The 22173-nt window shown below is 49.2% G+C and overlaps 1 protein-coding gene across 2 annotated transcripts in view; it reads right to left on the reverse strand.

The window, feature by feature from the left end:
- LOC144157627 (uncharacterized) overlaps positions 1–22173 on the reverse strand; it is a 73449-nt gene that overhangs the window by 41771 nt on the left and 9505 nt on the right. The window contains exon 1 of one of the 2 annotated variants that reach the window (XM_077688450.1): positions 2384–2499. The exons of the other annotated variant lie outside the window; for it this stretch is intronic. The gene's annotated coding sequence lies outside the window, so the exon portion shown is untranslated. Of the gene's footprint in view, positions 1–2383; positions 2500–22173 lie in introns of those variants that run through there. 2 annotated transcript variants of the gene reach the window in all.

The following is a 22173-nucleotide window of genomic DNA, read 5'->3' on the forward strand; positions in this document are numbered from 1 at the left end:
CGATACCTTGGGAACAACGTCGTAGTTGGCGATTGCCTTACCCTTTGTAGCTGCCCTATTGCGTCGAAATTTTGGCTAACCCGTGGGCCAACGAAATTGTTTAACGTCCTCTTTTCATTAGCTATAAATCTGAAAACCCTTGCGTTTTCCTTCAGTTTTGGGCCATAAATCACTTCCAGAGTATTCGGAACTTACCCACAACAGGTAACAGTTACAACCAGTTAGCACGCTAGCACTGCGGCAGGCAGTGAACCTGAATTTTTTGGTGCTTTGGCTCGTTCTTGCAAAATTGCAGGATTGACGGCCAACTCCAAAGTTTCAGGGCAAGTTCAAGGCGCGTTCTCGCCTGATCTTTGAAGGCAGCAAGTTTATAGAGGGTTTTCATCAGCAGAAAAGGAAATACGAGCTCAGATCGGACAAGGAAGCACGCTGTACGACACCTTATTAAAAAAAGCTGCCTGTGCTCTGTACTATGCCCTGAACTTCCACTTTTCCCTGGCCCATAACCAACTGCCATATCGCGGTGTCAAGCCAGAATTTTCTTCTTCCGTATCTTCTGAGCTGGTGTGCAGTATTGTTATAATGAAAGCGTTTTGTAGCAATTACTCCTGTACTAGTCTATTCCAGAGGTCGAACGGCAGTGTTTTACTGCGGCAGAACTGAATATCACGGGCATCATTTGCACCAGGGTGCCGGTACTAAGGAGCTCACAGAGTTCCAGCTAAGCACGTTGTCGCCTTCCCCCGTGAAAGGCGGCCAATGGCCGATGAATCAGGGACGATTGTCCGGTACTCGCCGTGGTCAACAAAAATTCTAATAAACTGGTGATGAAGCGCTATAGGCAAAGGAGCAAATGTAAAAGAATTAAAGATTGTGGCGGGGTTCTCCAACAACAGTCGCGAGCTTGCCCTAGCTTAACTCAGCCCCTAACCCTGACGATGTACCATATAAACTGATTCAATGCAAGCTCTCCGGGCGATTTACAAGGGGGGGGGGGGATTGCTGAAGAACTACAGGATGATCTACGCGAAGTCCTAAGAAAGCTGCATCCCCACACTGTCAAACTAAGGGGAATCCCTTGTCTTGCTGGAAGCTACGAGGTCGTGCATGGCCTCTCCCGCGAACATCTGCACTGGGCGCCTGGGATTCCCTGGCATTACCCGCCCACGTCGGACAATACTCTTCGCTACAAAAAAGAAATAATTCTTCACTATAAGAACATAAGACAAATTCTCCGTACACTTCCTGTTCCAGACACATCTCAACCACCACGCAACAATGTGTTCTTCGAGGCATATACTTAAATAACCTCAGTACACCTGCTCCTTCCTTCTTCTACCGTAACCGACACTCCCTAGCATGCGGGAAATGTATAGAACCATACGCTAACTTAGAACATTGTATTTTCTCACGCCCCTTGGCAATTCAGCCCCGCATTTTCTACACCCTCCTCCTTCAACATGGTTGACTCGGATAAGTGACGGACCAGTTGAAGGATTATGTGGCATTGGTAAACTTGCACCGGGATATTCTCGACGGTTAATGTTGTGTTCGAGGAGGTGAAGGAAATAACTTTATTTAGTCCAAAGAAGAGGCCTATTCAGGCCTGTGGCGCCTTAGACGACAGCCAAGATATCTTGACTCCTGGCGGCGTCTTCGGCCCTTCGGACGGCCCACTGCTGGATGTCAGGGTGTTCGCTTCGTAGCACGGTCTCCCATTGATCTTTACTAGTTATAATAAATGTGCCTTTGGTATTGCTAAAATCTTGTTTCTGGACACTGGGGCAATCCCATAACAGTGAGTAAAGCTTACAATTTCGGGGCGAAAAATTTTTTTTCACATCCTCTTTCTCCGCACATTTCAATCGAATCAATGTAACAGCAGGTGTCCCCATATTACATACATTGTTCGAACAAAATATGACATGTAGTGACAGCGGCCGTCATTCTTTTTTAGGCTAGTCATTACATATAGTCGCACTAGAACATTAACGTAGGGATTTATGAAATGATGTTTTATACACAAGCTACAACATGTCGTATCATCCACTGTATAGTTCGCAAAATCCTGTATTCGGATCATTGTTACAGATCCATCAAAAAAGGTCTAGCGGTCCACATCAAAGTTGTTGCCAATTTCTTTTCAAGTTACCAACCAATAAAATACCTGTCACGCGATACAAGAAGATGCATGGTCCAGAATCGGCATGGCATGCAATTCATACCGACAAACGTACTGTAATTTTCGCTTTAGATATATTTTCCCAGAGGCTACCGTTGGATCTACCAGCGATACCCAGCGTGCCCCATACTCATCCGTTTTTCCTGCATATTTCAGTTATGAAGAATCGACTCTAGAAAATACCACAGAAATTCGTCTTACCTTCGTGCGTGAAGATTCAATAAAGCCGCTCCGGAATTATGAAATTCTGCCGGCGATGCTCTCGACAGGTGTGCTTTTTATATCGTTGCGGCTCTGTTGCTTCTATGCGCACTGCAAGAGCGCTGAACTCAGTGTTTTTGCAAATATCCTGTGTGATGAGAACAGGATACCAGGTTAGTGAACGCGAGGCTGTTAGAAACTGGGAAGCTGTTTTTCCGAGCCATTTTTCGGTTCGTGCAGCGTAGAATGTGCGTTGCAGCGGATTTCAAGACTATAGGGCAGTGCTTGCTGCCTTCTGTAACTCTATGTATGCAGCATCAGACTTGCGTACCCTGGCATTAGGTGAGTTTGTCCTTATGTAGTGCAGTTGTTGCCCCACCTTGAGGGAGAGCGTTCGGCGCGCACAAATGCAACTTTCAAAATGCTCTGCAAAGCATTGGGACCAAATCGCCATAATGTCTGGACAACTTTTGTGCATTGCCAAAGAACGCGAGAGCAGAATTTAAACCGCAGTCTTATGAATCAATCAGAACATTCAAAAATATGTGTTCAGAGAAGCAAGAACGGGTCGGCAGAATAATCACAACGAAGGCATCAACTTTCAGAATATAGTGTCACCTAAGCTTAGAGCCGCATTCATGACTCCTCGGTGGCGCGAGGAAAGCTCCTTGCTCTCTGTTTACAGCCAACCTGTATACACAGCCAGTCTACGGTGGTGATCAGTGTCCGTCCCTCAACACGCCCCGTCGATCCGAAAAAAATTCGTTTCCAGTTTCTCGCGAATGGCCTATGGCTCTCTATATAATGAAAGTATATTTTGAAACAAATGTCCGCAATCTCGACCTGTGATAGTGGATGACCATCGATGGTGTAGTAAACCGCTACAAAAGCTGATGGGGGTCGGTATGAAATGGTACTCGTCGTGTCGGGGATCTTGTCCCTTGCGCTCGTCTTCGCTGGCGCAAATTTTGGGTCCTGATGCATGCACTCTTCCCTGATGCATGCACCAGCGGCATCTTCCGCGAGAACATCTCTGTTTAGTGACACTACTCCTGTCTAGCCTTCTGACATAATCGACAAACACGAACGCATGGGGGTCCCATTGTTCACAGGCGTTTTACAAGTGCAACTATAATGCCTTATAATGCAATTTCTATTGCTTCTTTCGTGGTTTCCTTAAACGTATTGTTAGCTCTGTGCTGTATGCATGATTAGCCTGACGCTTGCGCTCGGCGTCCTAGACGAGAACTTCTTGATCTTTCCTCGATTCTTTGTTTAGGACACAAGATTTTGTGACCAACTACAGGCTAACAGTGTCGCTGTAAAGCGTTATACTGAAATTCAGCGCTAAGACGATAACATCGCTACGCCGATCTTCATTTGCTTGCCTAAATTAGTCCACAGGGTGTTGAAGGTGGTAGAAGTCCTTTTGTTGCAACACATGGCCGTCTAGCGGGAGAGTACAGTTACAGAACACGGCTGTAACGCCTGCTTTGTTTCTTTGCGATACGCTAAGCCGGTTATGCATTCAGCGTACAGAAGACGAACGGATACTAGCACCGCCTTGTGTCCAACATGGCGGCAATTACCGTGACGACCCTCCACGGTTCGCTCTTCTGTGGATAGTATTGTGACGGGGAAGAGACTATATTTGGAGGATTGGTACAGTGAGGTACAGGCACCGAGCAAGACGAACAAGGCTGAGTGCAAAAGAGAGCCATGATGATAATGACAGGGTTAAATGATGATGATCGCAGTTAGTCGCATAGATTGTCCACCTTATATCATGGGTCCTGCTCACCAACAGCATAACCATGCCTTGTAACATGACTCACCACTTGAAAAGCGTCGTCCCGACGCTAACTTGCAGTCGACGAAGGCGCACAGTACGGCTTGAGGCGGGACACAGGCACAATGTTAGTAGGCGCGCTTCTCCCGGAAGGTGAATGGAGGGCGGGGGTGATTTCATATGTAACGTCCGCAACGGGGCGGAGAACATGGTAAGGACCGGTATAATGCGGAAGCAATTTTTTTGAAAGTTCCACGCGACGGGATGGTGTCCGGAGAAGGACCAATGATCCCGGAGGAAAGTGTACTGGCCGGTGGCGCTGGTCATATCTGTGCGTCTAAGAGGCTTGTGACGAGTGAAGACGGTCGCGGGCATTCTGCCTTGCCAAAGTAGCTCGGGTGATCGCATCGTCAGCGTATTCGGTAGACAAGGGGAAGAAGGGGGCAGTAAGGTGTCCAGGAACAAAGCAGGCTCATGGCCGTAAAAAAGGCAGGAAGGGGGAAACCCCATGTTGTCGTGACGCGAAGAATTGTAGGCGATTGTAATGTAGGGAACAGCGATGTCCCAATCGCGATGGTCCACTGAGACGTAGGCAGACCGCATGTCCGTAAGGGTCCGGTTGAGTCCTTGGGTGAGTCCGTTTGTTTGCGGATGATATGCTGTGGAAAATTTGTGCTAGGTAGAGCAGGAGCGCAGAAGGTCGTCAACAACTTCGTCAAGGTCGTCAACAACGATCGGTGAGCAATTGATGGGGAGCTTCATGGTGCAGAATGACGTTGGCGAGAAGAAAATCGGCAACATCGGTCGCGCAACGCGTAGGCAGGGCACGGGTGATTGGAAAACGTGTTGCATAGTCCGTCGCGACGGCCACCCACTTGTTTCCGTACTTGGATAGAGGAAAAGGGACCAGTAAGTACAAGCCAACACGTACAAAATGGCTCAAGGGGAATTTAGATAGATTGAAGCTGACCGGTGGGGAGCGTGGTCGGTGTTTTTCCGCCGTTGGCAGAGGTCGCAGGCGGTGGCGTATCGTCGCACGGATTTGTAGACGCAGGGCTAAAAGAAGCGACGTCGCACACGGTCGTACGTGCGGGTTATGGCGAGTGGCCAGCCGTGGTCGACACCGTGAAGCTCGTGCAAGATGGCCGCACGCAAGTGTTGAGGTATAACAAGGAGCAATTCGGGACCATCGGCGCGGAAGTTGCGACGATAGAGGGTGCCATCATTAATTGCATAGGCACGTAGAGAAGAGTCAGGTATTGCGCGTTCGAGACCGTCGAAAATTAGGCGTAATGATGCGTCACGGCGCTGTTCTTCAGCAATGCTCAGGAGGTCGCAGATGGCAAAAGGGGAGACATCAGAACTTGCGCCGCTGAGGATTTCGTGACGGGCTGTCGGCGTCCTGGTGTAGGCGGCCAGATTTTTAGAGCACAGAGAAATTGTGCTCTTGAAGGCGGAGAGCCCACCGACCAAGCCTGCCCGTAGGATCTTTCAAAGACGAAAGCCAGCAGAGAACGTGGTGGTCTGTAATAACACTAAAGGGCCTACCGTAAAGGTATGGGCGGAATTTGGCGACAGCCCAGACAAGCGCAAGACACTCCTGTTCCGTGATGGAGTAATTGCGTTTGGCTGGAGACAGGATACGGCTGGCATAGGCTATGACGCGGTTCTGCCCGGACTGTTGTGTCAAAACCGCCCCTATACAATGGCCGCTTGCGTCGGTGCGCACTTCGGTTGGTGCCGATGGATCAAAGTGGCCGAAAACGGGTGGCACGTAAGCAGAGCGATAAGCGTAGCGAAGGCTTCACCCTCTTTGGGGCCTCATGCGTAGGTGACATTCTTTTTAAGAAGGTCTGTCAGAGGACGGGCAATGTCGGCGAAATGCGCAATGAAGCGACGAAAGTAGTAACAGAGGCCTACGAAGCTCCGGACCTCTTTTGACGACTGTGGTTTTGGGAAGTTCCGCACAGCGGGAACTTTATCGGGGTCGGGTTGAACGCCGTTGGCGTCGACAAGAAGCTTAATTTGGCGGTGACCAAGGTGACATTTTTTTTAGTTTATCTGAAGGCCTGCACGTCGGAACACTTCCAAGATTGCCGAAAGCCTCTTCAGGTGGGTGTCGAATGTAGGGGAAAGCAATCACATCATCGAGGTAGCATAGGCAGGTCGACCACTTGTATCCATGTAGTAGCGAGCCCATCATCCTCTCAAAGGTAGCAGGGGCGTTACATAGGCCAAACGGCATTACCTTAAACTGGTAGAGGCCGTCGGCAGTAACAAACGCCGTTTTTTCGCGGTCTGATTCGTCAACAGGAATTTTCCAATATCCAGACCTGAGGTCCATAGATGACAAATATTTGGCGCCATGCAGGCAGTCCAGTGCGTCATCAATGCGCGGCAATACATAAACGTCCTTCTTGGTGATCTGGTTAAGGCGTCGGTAATCTACGCAGAACCGCCAGCTGCCATCTTTCTTTTTGGCTAAAACGACAGGTGAAGCCCAGGAGCTCGACGAAGGTTCGATGATGTCCTTGCGGAGCGTGCTTTCGACATGCTGCTGAATGACAAGTCGTTCAGCATGCGACACACGGTATGGACGGCTGTGGACAGGGCTGGCATTACCGGTGTTGATACGATGTTGAACAGCAGTACACTGACCCAAAGAACGATTATCAAAGTCGAAAATGTCTCGGTAGGTGCTCAAAAGATGGCGTAGAGCGGCAGCTTGGACTGCGGGAAGGTCAGAGGGGATCATATTGGCGAAATCCTCGACAGAAGGTATTGAAGTGGTTTGGGTATCAGAAGTTTTGGGGTGGGTCTACGCGCAAAGCTAAAACTTGGTGGCCACCTATTGGCCGCAGTGTAACCAGAGATGTACGCTTCGGTAAAAGTTGAGGGGAGGATACAAAGTTGAGGATTGGTAGGTGAATTCTGCTGTCCAAAACTGTCACAACAGTATGTGGTACGGCCACTTCGCGCGACAGCAACACTTCCAGAACGGGCGAAAGCATGTAGTCCCCGCTGGGGACCGGAGGGCTTGACAACAAGGGAATGGAGGTTGCTGCTTGTGGCCGTAAGCGAACAGCATGCGGGGAGACGATACGGCATAAAGGTTCTTCGGCATTGAGCACATCTCAAGGCATCTTGAGGGGCTCTTCAGGGGTCGAATTGGGAGAAGGCAAGTGAAGGAGGAGGACACCAGCGGGGCAATCGATAAGAGCTTAATGATCCGACAGGAAAACATGGCCTAGTATAAGGTCACGAGGGCATCGCTCCTATACGGCAAACAGAGGGACAGTGTCGTGGCGAGTAATGAGAATTCGGGCAGCACACATTCCGGCGACGGCGGACGTCCCTCCATCGGCGACTTCTACGACAATGGGCACCGCTGGAGTGAGAACTTTGCGCAGGCGGCGGTGGAGTCTGAGCTCATAACTGAAATATGGGCGCCGGTGTCACCGAGAGCACTTAATGGAACACCATCGAAAGTAACGCCTAGGAACTTTCTTCTGGTGGGCAAAGTTACCAGAGGATTGGGTGGACAGGTCACAGATGCAGCGTCACCTCCGGGAGCTGCACTTACTAGTTTTCCGGAGAGCAGCGGTCATACGCGGTCGGCGACAGGAAGCGGCGGTGCGGTGACGGCGAGCGATTGTTTCAGCGTGGTCGGGCATCGTCGTATCGGGAGGGCGGCTGAGGACGGGGAGAGAAGCGACCAGGGCCTTCTTCCGGGTTGTTATAGGCAGAAAATCGGTGCCGGGAAGGCACAAATTGATGACTCTGGCAGTATTGCGCCACGTGGCCGACACGATGACAGTGGAAGCTTATGGGTCGGTCGTCAGGCCTTCTCCAAAAGGCAACGTTTCTGATTGGATAGTTGAAAGTACGAGTATAGGGGGCTCGCCCATTGCTGGTAGGCGGAAAGGAGCTAGATGGGAAGTTAGGGCGGCTAACGGCGGAGACGGATTGAACGCCCAGCTTAGCAAGTTCTTCGCGCACGACAGCTTGAACTAATGTGATGGGAGGCCTGCCAGCTGTCTTCGGCAACGTATTGGGAAATAACGGCTGGGGCCACGGCCTCGAGCTCTCGACGTACTATTCTCGCCAAACCGTTAGGTGGAGCCGTGGTCACACCAGATGAAATTGGAGGTGAACGGAATTGGAGGTGTGGCGGAATGTCTTCGCAAGATGATGTGGCTGCAGTGTTTGGGAGCCAGGTGAACAGCGATGTAATTCGGCGGCTCTTCGGCTGCTCGAACCAGTGGCACTCGGTGAAGATAGCCTCGACAGTAGCGCAGTCTTTGCAGATGAGCAGGTGGAAAGCGTCATCGGCTATCCCTTTGAGTACATGTCCCACCTTGTCGGACTCAGTCATCTGGGCTTAGCTTTTTTGCAAAGGGACAGGACGTCCTGGATGTAGGCCACGTATGATTCGGTAGAGGTCTGTGCGCGTGTGGCTAGCGCGTTCTTGCCTGCAAGTTGGCGACCGGCTGTGTTGCCGAACAGTTTGCTCAGCCTTTTCTTGCAGATGTCCCAGCTGGTTACCTCCGCCTCATAAGTTCAGAACCAGGCCGTGGCCGGTCCGTACAGACTGTAATCGACGTTGGCCAGCATGATGGTTGGGTCCCACCGATTATAGGCACTGACCCGCTCGAACGAGTCGATCCAGTCCTCAACGTCCAAGTCGTCGTCTCCGGTGAACTTACCAGGGTCACGGAGTTGTTGAGAGACCGCGATAAGTGGGGTGGTTGAGCCAGGGTCCCCATTGTTGGCGATGATCGTTGGTTGTTGAGCAAGGTGACGTCCGCTGCGCAGCTCCGTTGTCCGTAAAGCGTTACCCCGCACCTCCCAGCAAAATGTTACGAGGAAGAGACTATATCTGGAGGATTTGTAAAGCGAGGTACAGGCACCGAGGAAGACTAACAAAGCTCAGTGCAGGAGAGAGCCGTGATGATAATGACCGGGTCAAATGATGATGATCGCAGTTAGTAGCGTAGATTGCCCAACTTATATCATGGGTCCTGCTCGCCAAGAACATAACCTTGCCTTGTAACAGTATTTTACGTGTGATGGACCAAAATTTTCCCCCATGTGTTTTTAAATACGTCGCGCGGCTTGCACGTTGCCCTCGCGCAGCTCTGTATCGTCTCGAAAACAGGCGCGAAAAGACGTAGACTAAGAAGAGAAATACACAGGACGACGCGCTAGAAATACACAGGAGCGCGTCGTCCTGTGTATTTCTGTTCTTAGTCTACGTCTTTTCCCGCCTGTTTTAGAGATGAATCAGCACCAACCCGCGCAACTTGCCATTCTGTATTGTCGTAACATCGCTGACTTTCCGAACCAAGCTTTGCAGCCAGGCCGGTGACCCAAGCTGTGTATGTGTTGCGGAATCGTTCGCTTCGCGATGAAATGCGACGCAGTGCTTCCGCGGGCGGACTGTGCGTATCATGCTCGGGATTATCTGTCACTAGCTAGGTACCACTGAACCTCGCATTGAGTGTGTGCAATGTTCGTGGCTATAAGGCTTCTCTGCTTGCGGGCCTTAGTTTAGTTACTTGCTGTTTTTCCCGGAAACCGCGATAGGTTAGTGCTGAATTTACGACGGGGAGGAGGCAACCAATCGCCTGTTCATTGTGCTTCAGACTTTCAACGAATGTCGTAATGTTTTGTTTATTAGAAACGCATCTCTGGAGTGTTTTAAAGTTGAATAAAATGTGTGCGTCAAACCCAGACTTTTGGTTGATGCCACATTGTGGGCGATTGCAATAAAGAAGTGCCACGAGGTTCAACGCCTCCTCAGTGAAGCGTACTCAGGTTAGAGTATAGTAATATCAGGTTATGGACGTTTTGTATTCAACAATGATGAGAAAGTGTTTGTTTGTACTAGTTTGGTTAGTCCTAAAATGTCCAGCTATGCCGCCACTCCGCTGGAAGATCAGCGGATGCAGAAATCGTTTTGTAATCCATTCTAGAGATATGTGATCCATTCTAATACACCGTAAGAAGTGTGTCACTACGTAAAACTGGTGAGACGCTCTACTAAAACTCCCTTGGTGGTGTTTACGTAGCGTGACGCTAAAATTTAGTGTTTAGCGTACGAAAAGGCAATAAACGCTTTACTGAAACTTCTTAATAGGGAGTTCTCACGCGCCATCTGTCGAATGTTTTTATAGAATGACTCGCCGACTGATCTGCAAGCGGAGTGCCGGGGTGCCTGGACATATTACGACTATCGGAACAAAGTAAAAAAATTAACGCCAATCCACTCTGTGAATGTGTTTGGAAAGGAAAGCACTAAACGGCACCCACAATGGTTACCAATGCGACGTCAGATAATTCCCTCACTTCGCTCCACAAATATTGAAACCAGAGAGAAGAGAAATTCACTTTGCAGACCCTCTACCCTCTACTCCTTCAAACAGATTTTCTTGGTAAGGTTAAATTAATGCATGAAGCATGAACGGTGATTCGTTGAGTTGTATTGGTATAGCACATGAGCGGAACCTTCTTTCACGAAATTAAAGCTAAAACCCGGTGTTAGACGATCTCACGTTTCCGTCTCTGCCGTCGTGAACGGAGGCGACGAGATCAGCGGCAGATACGGAGCAGGAGCCGGAGGAGGAGTAGGAGATGCAGAAGGAGGAAATATTTCTATACAGATTCCAGAAAGGCCCCGAGTGTAGTCCAGGGTACTGGTTCCTCCTTCACCGTAGCCCATATTCAGTCCGCACCACTTGTGCTCTCTTTACCAGCTGAAGTTGGGTAGGCAGAGAGGGGCTGGACAGCAGCATCTCCCATGGCTCTTGTTCGGTAGTTGACGGAAAGATAGGAGGGTGCTCAGGGCTGAAGTCACACACCCCGATTATGTGGCAGAGTGTTCCTACTTCTGAGCAAAGTTTACATTCAGCATCGTAGCGATTCGGGTGCATTAAGTGAAGACGCGTCGGGTGTGGGAAGGAGCCGGATTGTATGAGATGTAGGGTAGGTTGTTGTTCACTGGAAAGTTCAGGGTAAGGCGAAGGTAGGGTCTGTCTCAGAAGGCGAAAATGTTCGGTGATGTCCGTGAACGAGACAAGCGGGTGACTGTCCTCTGGCAGCTCCATAGCACGGGGGGTAAAAGTGCGGACTTGGTGGGCATATTCGTTTCCCTCTATGGAAGCGTGAGTGCGTGTACAAATGAGCTGAATGGAAACATTTGGGGGTGGTTTTTTAGCACAAGCAGTCCAGGTCGGGACGCCAAACGCGACAGGTGATTCCGGTAGGCTTGTTGGGAATCGGTGACTACCTCCCGAACTCCTGGTTGAGTGTGAACTAAGTCGATGGCTGCCTCTTCTGCTGCCGTGATGTCTTGGATCTTGAGTTAGGCACACGCAAGGAGGCTGGTCCTGGAGGTAGCCTCTATGATGGCGTCTGTGTAGATAGCTGCATGATCCCCACCGAGGGAGCTGTTGAGCGCTTGAGCACGTGCCTGCCGGCGACCCTCATTGTTGTGAAGGGCTCATATTTCTAAGCAATGGAAGCATCTTTAGTTCTTGTCGCCGAGAGTCAAGCAGTACATAAAGCGGAGTGACATTCTCTGCTTTCCAGCCAATCTGGTGAAGGATGCGGCGTCCCGCCGAAGTTCTGCTCATTCGGAGCTTCGGGATAGAAAGATGGCCCACTATCATCTCCTCCGTGTTGTGAAGCCCTGTACCAAGCAGCCTCTCTGTGGACGCACTCATGCGAAGACCAAAGGCCTGCTCAACCGCCTTTATAATAATTATATAAGGCATGTCTACGTCCTCCTTGCCGAGAACAAGACAGGGAGTTGACGTAAGTGATTCTCGAGAGGACTAATCGAACTAATCGAACGGTATGGAATTCCTTGAGGCCTCGCTTCTTGGTGGCACCTCGCCTGATCATGCGTATGATTTATTGATGGTGTGTTTGAGGTGCGGCAAGGATACACCACTCATGGTGTTGGCCTTAAGATGGAGGCCCAGGATCTTGATGCTGGGGCTTGGAGTGATGGCCTGGCCATCAAGGAGTATTTGATTGTGTTCCTTGAGGTATCGATTGGCGTGAAGGGGCACGACAAGGAGCTAAAATTTTAACGTGAACATTGGAAGTGGAAGCCACAGGCCCATTGCCGTACTAGAAGTGAGATGACATGGGTTGGTGTGAGCTTCCTTTACTCGCTTTCGCGTGGCATGTAGCAAGAAAGCAGGGGTTATACCCCTAGATGTGCTTGGTGAGTGAACCAGTTGTCTTCCCCACCTCCGCGTGGGCTCGTAGCTTAATTGGTAGGACAACGGGCTCTTGCTTCGTTGCTCTGTTAGTTCCAGGTTCGATTCCTGGCGGTGCAGTAAATTCTTTTATTTCTTCGCGGGAGTTTTCTGGTGACACCAACGGTCGCGAAAGAACCCTTGGGGGATAGAGGTAGAAAGTTTTGCTTTAAGACAATCGGTGTATAAGCATGTGTATGATATTACGGGCATTTGGCGCCTTCACGAACGCAGCCCCTGGTTTTTGGTTTTTACTGAACGAGAAGTTACGCCCGCAACGGTGCGCTTTCAGACTGGTCTTCACTAGAGGCGTGTAGGTGCCGTCAGAAGTAATTGGAGCACGGGAGCTGCGGCCGAACCGCACAGGAGCGCCGTGTAGCTGCTCCGGCGGTAACCGAAAGGAGCAGAACACGCATGCGCGCCTGCCGACGGTGATAGCCCCTCCGTACTTCTCAACCGACTTTTTTAAACGCAGCTTCAAATATTATTCGAAACTTACTGGTCTCAGCGATGGCGCTGATAGCAGACCCACCTAAAAATTTAGGAAAGAAAAATTTTCACTTCAGGTCCCCGCGATTGCGACGCTTCTCAAGCAGCTCGCGTGTGCTAAAAGTGTGTGAGAGACGCTGCCAGATAACGCCTCTGCTATCAGCGCCATTCCTGAGACCAGTATGCTGCGAATAATGCTCGAAGCCGCGTTTAAAAAAGTGGGTTGAGAAGTATGGAGGGGCTTTCACCGACCGCAGGCGTGCATGCGTGTTATGCTCCTTTCGTTTACCGCCGGTGCAGTTACACGGCGCTCCTGTACGGTTCGGCCACAGCTCCCGTGCTCCAATTACTTCTCACGCCACCTGTACCTGTGCTGAAGCATGCTCAGTTAAATAACGCAAATAAAAACGAATAAAAAGACAGTTATCTCTTTTAGAAGGACGTCAAAGGTAGAAAGGTCCCTGGTGTCGGCACAGAATTCGAACAAACACTTTTTATCAAAACGCAAAATCAGAAAAGCAGAGGAAGTAGCGGATCGCATGGCACGGAGACGCGTCTCGAACGCCGTGATTTCATCCGCTTATAACTTCATGCTAAAAAATTACTCGGTGCTAAAACAGGGACGAAGAAGAAACAGGCAACACACAACACAGTGGCGAACTTCCAGCTAGATTTTATTGAAAAAAAATCGCGCCAATCCACCCCGTGAATGTGGTTGGAAAGCAAAGCTGTAAACGGCACCCATAACGATTACTCATGCGACGTCACTTAAAATCACTCACATCGCTCTACAAATGGTAAAACCAGAGAGAAGTGCACTTAACCACACCATTTATTACTTCAAAGAGATATTCTCGGTAAGGTTACCTCAATGCATGATGCATGAACGGTGTTTGGTTGAGTTGTATTGGTGTAGCACAAGAGTGGAAACTTTTTTTTATAAAATCAAAGTAAGCTCCAACCCGGTGTTACACGACCTGACTGCTCCGTCTCTGCGCCGCGGACGGAGGCGACGAGACTTGCGGCTGAGAAGGAGGAGGAAGAAATACTGCTGTTCAGATTTCTGAACGGCCCAACTGCTGTTCAGATTTCTGAACAGCCCAGAGTGCAGCCCTGGGTAGTGATTCCTTCTTCTGTGGGGCCCATGTGCAGTCCGCGCGGCCTGTGTTCTGCCCACCCGTTGAAGCTGGGTAGGTAGAGAGGGCCTGGAGAGTAGCATCTCCCATTGCCCTAATGGGTAGTTGACGGAAAGAGAGGAGGGTGCTCAGGGCTAAAGTCGCACACCCCGATTACGGGGCGGGGTGTTCCTACTTCTGAGCAAAATTTACATTCAGCGTCGTAGCGTTTCGGGTGCATTAAGTGAATACGCGTAGGTTGTGGGAAGGAGCCCGGATTATATGAGCCGTAGGGTAGTTTGTTGTTCTCTGGAAAGGTCAGGGTAAGGAGAAGGTACGGTCTGTCTCAGAAGGCGATAATGCTGGATTATCTCCCTGGACGTGACAAGCGGGTGACTGTCCTCGTGCAGCTCCATAGCACGGGAGGTAAAAGCGCAGGCTTGTTGGGTGGGCGTATTTGTTGCCGTCCATTGAAGCGTGAGGGGGTGTCCAGATGAGCTGAATGGAACCGTTTGGGGAGTAGTTTTTTAGCACGCACAGTGCAGGTCAGGACACCCAACCCGACTGATAATTCCAGTAGGATTGCTGGGAATCGTGACTACCCTCCGAACCCCTGGTTGAGTGAGAGCCAAGGTGATGGCTGCCTCTTCTGCTGCCGTCATTTGTTGGGTCCTAAGCGAGGTACACGCAAGGAGGCTGGTTCTGGAGGTAGCCACGATGATGGCGTGTTGCTGCCCTCGATGTTTGGAGAAGTCTCTGTAGATAACTGCATGAGCCCCACCGAGGGTGGTGTTTAGCGCTTGAGCCCGTGCTTTTCGGTGACCCTCGTCATGTGGGGGGTTTGACTTTCTAAGCAAAGGGAGCATCTTTAGTTTTAGTCACCAAGAGTCTGGGAGTACGTCAAGCGGAGCGACATTCTGGGCTGCCCAGCCAATCTGGTGAAGCATGCGGTTACCCACCGCAGTTCTGAGTCGGACCTTCTGGTTAGAAAGATGGCCTTCTATCAGCTCTTCAACCGTGTTGTGGAGCCCGTGCTAAGCAGCCTCAGTGTGGACGCACTCATGAGAAGACCAATGGCCTGCTCGACCGCCTTTCAAATCATTATATAAAGCATCTCTATGTCTTCCTCGCCGAGAAGACAGGGGGTTGACGTAAGTGACTCTCGAGAGGGCAAAAGCTTCAATTAATCGAAAGCTACCAGATTCCTTTACGCCTCGCTTCATGGTGGCAACTCGCCTGATCATGTGTATGATTTGATTATTGCTGCTTTTAGGCGCTACAAGGAGACGTCACTCTTGGTGTTATCCTCGAGATGTAGATCCAGGATCTTGATGCTGGGGCTTGGAGTGATGGCCTGGTCATCAAGGAGTATTTGAATGTATTCCTTGATTTGACGTGAGGGCGCACGACAAGAAGCTGGGATTTTTTACGTGAATACTGACTGGAGGCTTTAGCAAATTGGCGTATTAAAAGTGAGATTCCATGGATTGGTGCGAGATTCCTTTAATTTTTGTAACTCTTAGCACATGAGCAAGGTGCGCACAGGGCCGCTAGACGGGCGTGAGGGGTCGTGTGACGCTTTCACGTGGCATTCAGCGAGAAGGCAGGGGGTAAACCAGTAGATGTGCTTGGTGAGTACACCATTTGTCTTCCCGTTTTCGCGTGGGCTCGTAGCGAAATCGGTAAGACAACGGGCTCTCGCTTTGTTAGTCTATTAGTTCCAGGTTCGATTCCCGGCGGTGCCAGTAAATTCTTTTATTTGTTCGCTGGAGTTTTCTGGTGACACCAACGGTCGCGAAAGAACCCTTGGGGGGTAGAGGTAGAAAGCTTTGCTTTAAAAAGACGATGCTTATAAACAAAAAACTCAAATACCTAAACTATTGTGACGTGAAAGTGCATGACGTTTCTAAAATAAGGTACTTTATCTGAAAGCGATATGAATGGAGTGCTAACACAGTTATCCCCTGCCTGTCTGATAAAATGAGCTTCAAGAATTTCGTGCTAAAGTTTTCCTCTTGGTATCATCAAACACTTTGTGCTATGTTCTCAGAAACACTATTAGGCAAAAAGGACTAAAACAGGGACTAAAATACAGCCGTTAGTCTTCAGGGGCAACCGTTCATCTTCAAGGGGAGTTTCTGCGGCAGAGTATGTGCCATGTGCACAAATGCGGACTAACTGTTCGTCCCCGCCGATCGATAAGGAGTAACGGGAAGACGAAACGGATGCAGTTAGTCTCTTTGCTGCGTCGTTAATCCCCTGTAATGGCGTCGTCATTTGCCCTTTCGCGCAAATGTTTGTAAATAGTTTTAGATTTACAAAACACAAGTCATTGCAGTCAGTGGGTCCTTTAGATGGTGCCACGGGACAACATTTTGATGTTAATTACACGAAAATCGCCTAGGTTTAATACAGTGCCTGGTAATGGCAAGGAGCAGCGAAGCGCGATGGACAAACGCTTCTCGGTGAGGTTATGTTGATACGCTGTGTTGCATACGATGCGTGCGAAGTAATAACGTCCAATGAAAGCTTTCAAGCGCGTCAACAGTAACACAAAAATTAGTGACAATAGCAGACGTGGATTGCTAAGCGTAATGAATATGTATATGTTTAACAGACGAGAAAAAATGCAGTAGTTGTTGATGACAACTGCAAAATAAAAATTCTCGCTACAGGTAAGCGTCTCGAAGTTATCTTTTGCACTCGGTACATAACTGCCTTGTGCACCAAAGCTGTGACAATGCGGCAACTGCTGTAAAACCCGCTTGCATTTCCCAGTCGCAATCGTCTAGCGACGCGAATTTGAAGAACTCAGGCTAAGGAACACGGAATTTGGTTTCACCAATACAGAAAAATATGGTCTGTTTCCCTATTCTGACCCTCACACAGACGACACCTGTCACATACGTACAGTCTCAACGGAAAAAGATTGACACACGTGATTCATGACTAGAGCGGAATGATCGCGGCAGGCGGCGCTATTGTCATTTAGCGCTCCTACAGCGACAGTGCCAGGCACATTCCATTTTCTTAAGAAGGGTGTCGGCGCTAAGCACTCCCACAAACAGCTTGCATTTGAAATGATAGCTAGCACGCCGCTTATCCGCAGAATCATGCGGCAACTTTGCTGCGAACGTTCCTTCGTTTCTTCTTTTTTTTTAAAGCAAAGCTTTCTACCTCTACCCCCCAAGGGTTCTTTCGCGACCGTTGGTGTCACCAGAAAACTCCAGCGAACAAATAAAAGAATTTACTGGCACCGCCGGGAATCGAACCTGGAACTAATAGACTAACAAAGCGAGAGCCCGTTGTCTTACCGATTTAGCTACGAGCCCACGCGAAAACGGGAAGACAAATGGTGTACTCACCAAGCACATCTACTGGTTTACCCCCTGCCTTCTCGCTGAATGCCACGTGAAAGCGTCACACGACCCCTCACGCCCGTCTAGCGGCCCTGTGCGCACCTTGCTCATGTGCTAAGAGTTACAAAAATTAAAGGAATCTCGCACCAATCCATGGAATCTCACTTTTAATACGCCAATTTGCTAAAGCCTCCAGTCAGTATTCACGTAAAAAATCCCAGCTTCTTGTCGTGCGCCCTCACGTCAAATCAAGGAATACATTCAAATACTCCTTGATGACCAGGCCATCACTCCAAGCCCCAGCATCAAGATCCTGGATCTACATCTCGAGGATAACACCAAGAGTGACGTCTCCTTGTAGCGCCTAAAAGCAGCAATAATCAAATCATACACATGATCAGGCGAGTTGCCACCATGAAGCGAGGCGTAAAGGAATCTGGTAGCTTTCGATTAATTGAAGCTTTTGCCCTCTCGAGAGTCACTTACGTCAACCCCCTGTCTTCTCGGCGAGGAAGACATAGAGATGCTTTATATAATGATTTGAAAGGCGGTCGAGCAGGCCATTGGTCTTCTCATGAGTGCGTCCACACTGAGGCTGCTTAGCACGGGCTCCACAACACGGTTGAAGAGCTGATAGAAGGCCATCTTTCTAACCAGAAGGTCCGACTCAGAACTGCGGTGGGTAACCGCATGCTTCACCAGATTGGCTGGGCAGCCCAGAATGTCGCTCCGCTTGACGTACTCCCAGACTCTTGGTGACTAAAACTAAAGATGCTCCCTTTGCTTAGAAAGTCAAACCCCCCACATGACGAGGGTCACCGAAAAGCACGGGCTCAAGCGCTAAACACCACCCTCGGTGGGGCTCATGCAGTTATCTACAGAGACTTCTCCAAACATCGAGGGCAGCAACACGCCATCATCGTGGCTACCTCCAGAACCAGCCTCCTTGCGTGTACCTCGCTTAGGACCCAACAAATGACGGCAGCAGAAGAGGCAGCCATCACCTTGGCTCTCACTCAACCAGGGGTTCGGAGGGTAGTCACGATTCCCAGCAATCCTACTGGAATTATCAGTCGGGTTGGGTGTCCTGACCTGCACTGTGCGTGCTAAAAAACTACTCCCCAAACGGTTCCATTCAGCTCATCTGGACACCCCCTCACGCTTCAATGGACGGCAACAAATACGCCCACCCAACAAGCCTGCGCTTTTACCTCCCGTGCTATGGAGCTGCACGAGGACAGTCACCCGCTTGTCACGTCCAGGGAGATAATCCAGCATTATCGCCTTCTGAGACAGACCGTACCTTCTCCTTACCCTGACCTTTCCAGAGAACAACAAACTACCCTACGGCTCATATAATCCGGGCTCCTTCCCACAACCTACGCGTATTCACTTAATGCACCCGAAACGCTACGACGCTGAATGTAAATTTTGCTCAGAAGTAGGAACACCCCGCCCCGTAATCGGGGTGTGCGACTTTAGCCCTGAGCACCCTCCTCTCTTTCCGTCAACTACCCATTAGGGCAATGGGAGATGCTACTCTCCAGGCCCTCTCTACCTACCCAGCTTCAACGGGTGGGCAGAACACAGGCCGCGCGGACTGCACATGGGCCCCACAGAAGAAGGAATCACTACCCAGGGCTGCACTCTGGGCTGTTCAGAAATCTGAACAGCAGTTGGGCCGTTCAGAAATCTGAACAGCAGTATTTCTTCCTCCTCCTTCTCAGCCGCAAGTCTCGTCGCCTCCGTCCGCGGCGCAGAGACGGAGCAGTCAGGTCGTGTAACACCGGGTTGGAGCTTACTTTGATTTTATAAAAAAAAGTTTCCACTCTTGTGCTACACCAATACAACTCAACCAAACACCGTTCATGCATCATGCATTGAGGTAACCTTACCGAGAATATCTCTTTGAAGTAATAAATGGTGTGGTTAAGTGCACTTCTCTCTGGTTTTACCATTTGTAGAGCGATGTGAGTGATTTTAAGTGACGTCGCATGAGTAATCGTTATGGGTGCCGTTTACAGCTTTGCTTTCCAACCACATTCACGGGGTGGATTGGCGCGATTTTTTTTTGTAGCTGGCGTTGGGAGCAGCGGTGTTTTCTTTATCGCAGTTTTCACCCAAGCTCCCAGTTTGCTGGGCGACAGTGTCAAAAGCTGTCGGCACGAGTAAAAATACAAGCCACAAGAACGAGCGCTTTGAACAGGCGAGTTTATTTGCCCGCAAAAAATGAACGCAGCACAGCGTTACATCATTATTCCCTCAGACATAATTGCGAAATTCATTACCGAACTTCCAGAAAAAAAAAGTTTTAGAACGATAGACAACTTTCAATTTAAGTTAAAATAATTGATTGACTTTTGATTATTTAAAATCAGCTCGTCTACGCAAGGGTATTAATGAAGCGCGAACGCTCCGCCAGCTTCCACAACGTTGCGCGTGCGCACAGGCAGCGAGGCGTAGAGGGTGCTTGCATAATCCGGGAGGCCTCGAAGTCGCGTCCACTCATTGTTCACCGCCTCCCAAAGCAGATCTGTTGACGCTCCATGTAGGTGCAGCCTTGCCAGTCGCTGGTTCATCAGGCCCCACACGTTTTCAATGATATTCAGGTCCGCTCCTTTTGGAGGCCATGGGAGCTCCTGAATGCAGATTTGCTCGATCTTCTGCTTCACTAGCCTTTTAAAAAAATTAGACATATTTTCAGTCCATCAAGTTTAAAAAGCTTTTCAAGTATCCGAAGGATAAGAACAAAACACAATTTATAAGCTTGCATTAAATGGAATTCAGCGCTATTATGTTGATGCCTTAAGTCAAGGGGTATGACGGAAGCCCGTCTGGTCGGATGCATTTTGAAGAAGAAGAAAGACCAGGACGCCGACCACGAGTTCTGTCGAGTTTAAAAAAAATTAACGTTTCGGCTTCCACATGGAAGCCTTGGTCACAATAAAATCTTGAAGGGAAATAATCTTAAGGGAAATCTTGGAGGCCTCACGATTAGTTTTTTTCAAATATTGTAAAGGTGGTTTGGGAAAACAGAATCTCTTTGGAACGTGCAGTTTCATAAACAAAAAGCAACTAATAACAGCTACTTTGAATAATTAGCCCGAAATGTACTTTATAATAGATCCTATGTACAAAATACAGCTATCAATAATTCGTAAACACAAAAATGCACCGGGAATCTCCACTTTGAGTATTACAAACAAATAAGATTTTTAGTAGTGCATTTAAATACATTCACACCATATCATCACATTTATTAACCAAGTTTCAGCAAATATTTGTCTAATCCTTCTGTGCGGGGTGCATATAGGTTACCAGTAATTATACCTGCTGGTGTAAATGGGGCTCCGGTCATGTTGAAAAATAAAGCAGCCGTCTGGAAATCGGCCACCCAGAATGAAGGGAATGAGAACTTGTTCGAGGATGTCCGCATACGCTGCAGCAGTGAGTGCTCCATTTATCCGGATGAGCGGTCCAAGCCCTTGATATGTTATGACACCCCACACACTAACGGACCGGCGACCGCTAGCGGCGACGTGTTGCGTGTACTCTGGTTCGTACCTGTAACAAAAAAAATAGACATTTTGTATTTTGTTTGTTACCCAGCAGCCTAAATCTTTCCAGAAATTCTCATAGTAGCGTTCAAATGAAACGTTAACTAGTTAATTAGAGCTCTCAGATGCTAATAGGAATACAAAAACTAGAAAAAGTAAAATTACCGCTGTCACAGCTGCCGTAAACATTGCATAATTTCTTCTTAACACATTGACTAAAACAAATACAAGTATAAAGTCAAAATGTCTCTTCTATGCACGTAACCACAGGAAACTGAATGACTTACCGGGCACAATACGGGCGCCACACGCGCCGCTGTTGGTCCCACTTGCTGCTGAAGGTGGATTCATCCGTGAACACAACGTTCATCCATTCCTCAGTTGTCCACCAAAGATGCCTAGTGGAAAATTCCAACCTATGCGCCTTGTTTTGTCGCGTTAAAAGTGACCTCTGGCAGGATATTCTACTGCGTAGCCCGAACGAGCGAAGACGCTCTCTGATGGTAGTAAGAGATAGCTGTAGGCCAAGTTTCTGTTTAATCTCCCGGGCTGTAGTAAAAGGGTTGTCATAGGCTGCGGACGCAATAAGCCTGTCCTCTTCTTCAGTCGTCTGCCTTGGGCGTCCACATCGAGCCGCGTCTTCAATTCTACCCTCTTCCAAAAAGGCCCGAACAATGCGTGTAACGCTTCTAAGTGAGCACCCGACCTCCGCAGCAATGGTTCTCCTCGTCCGACCTGCTTGAAGAAAGGTCAAGATTTCGACCCTTGTCGCCTCGTCGATTCGCGGCATCCTAGGTCGTGTGTCGTTCTGACAAAAATTATTCGAACCACACCTGGTTTTAAACTCTTGCTCTCCTGTGACGTAAGCACCGCCACCCACTGCTTTTGACAGTGCGTCGTCTAGAAAATATTTGCCGGGCAACTGCCAAAAGATAAGGTAGCTCGCAGCTCTGAAGAAAAAAGAAATCATGTGCATAGGCATGTCTGCCGATAAGGAATACGTAAGCGCTGATGGAAGATGTGGGCTTTCGAATCGGCCGACAACAGGATGGGCTGCTTTCTGCCAGCCACCCCTTCTTGGAAAATGGAATGTGCTTGCCACTCTCGCTGTCGGCGCGCTGGGCAACGATTGCGCCGCGTGTCGAGATTTTTCGGCTCCAGTCATGAATCACTGTGCCAATCTTTTTCGGTTGAGACTACATAGAGCCCTTAAC

The sequence above is a fragment of the Haemaphysalis longicornis genome, unplaced genomic scaffold (genome assembly GCF_048455015.1).
Source record: "Haemaphysalis longicornis isolate Haplotype H1 unplaced genomic scaffold, Haemaphysalis longicornis Haplotype H1 scaffold_10, whole genome shotgun sequence".
Classification (NCBI taxonomy): domain Eukaryota; kingdom Metazoa; phylum Arthropoda; class Arachnida; order Ixodida; family Ixodidae; genus Haemaphysalis; species Haemaphysalis longicornis.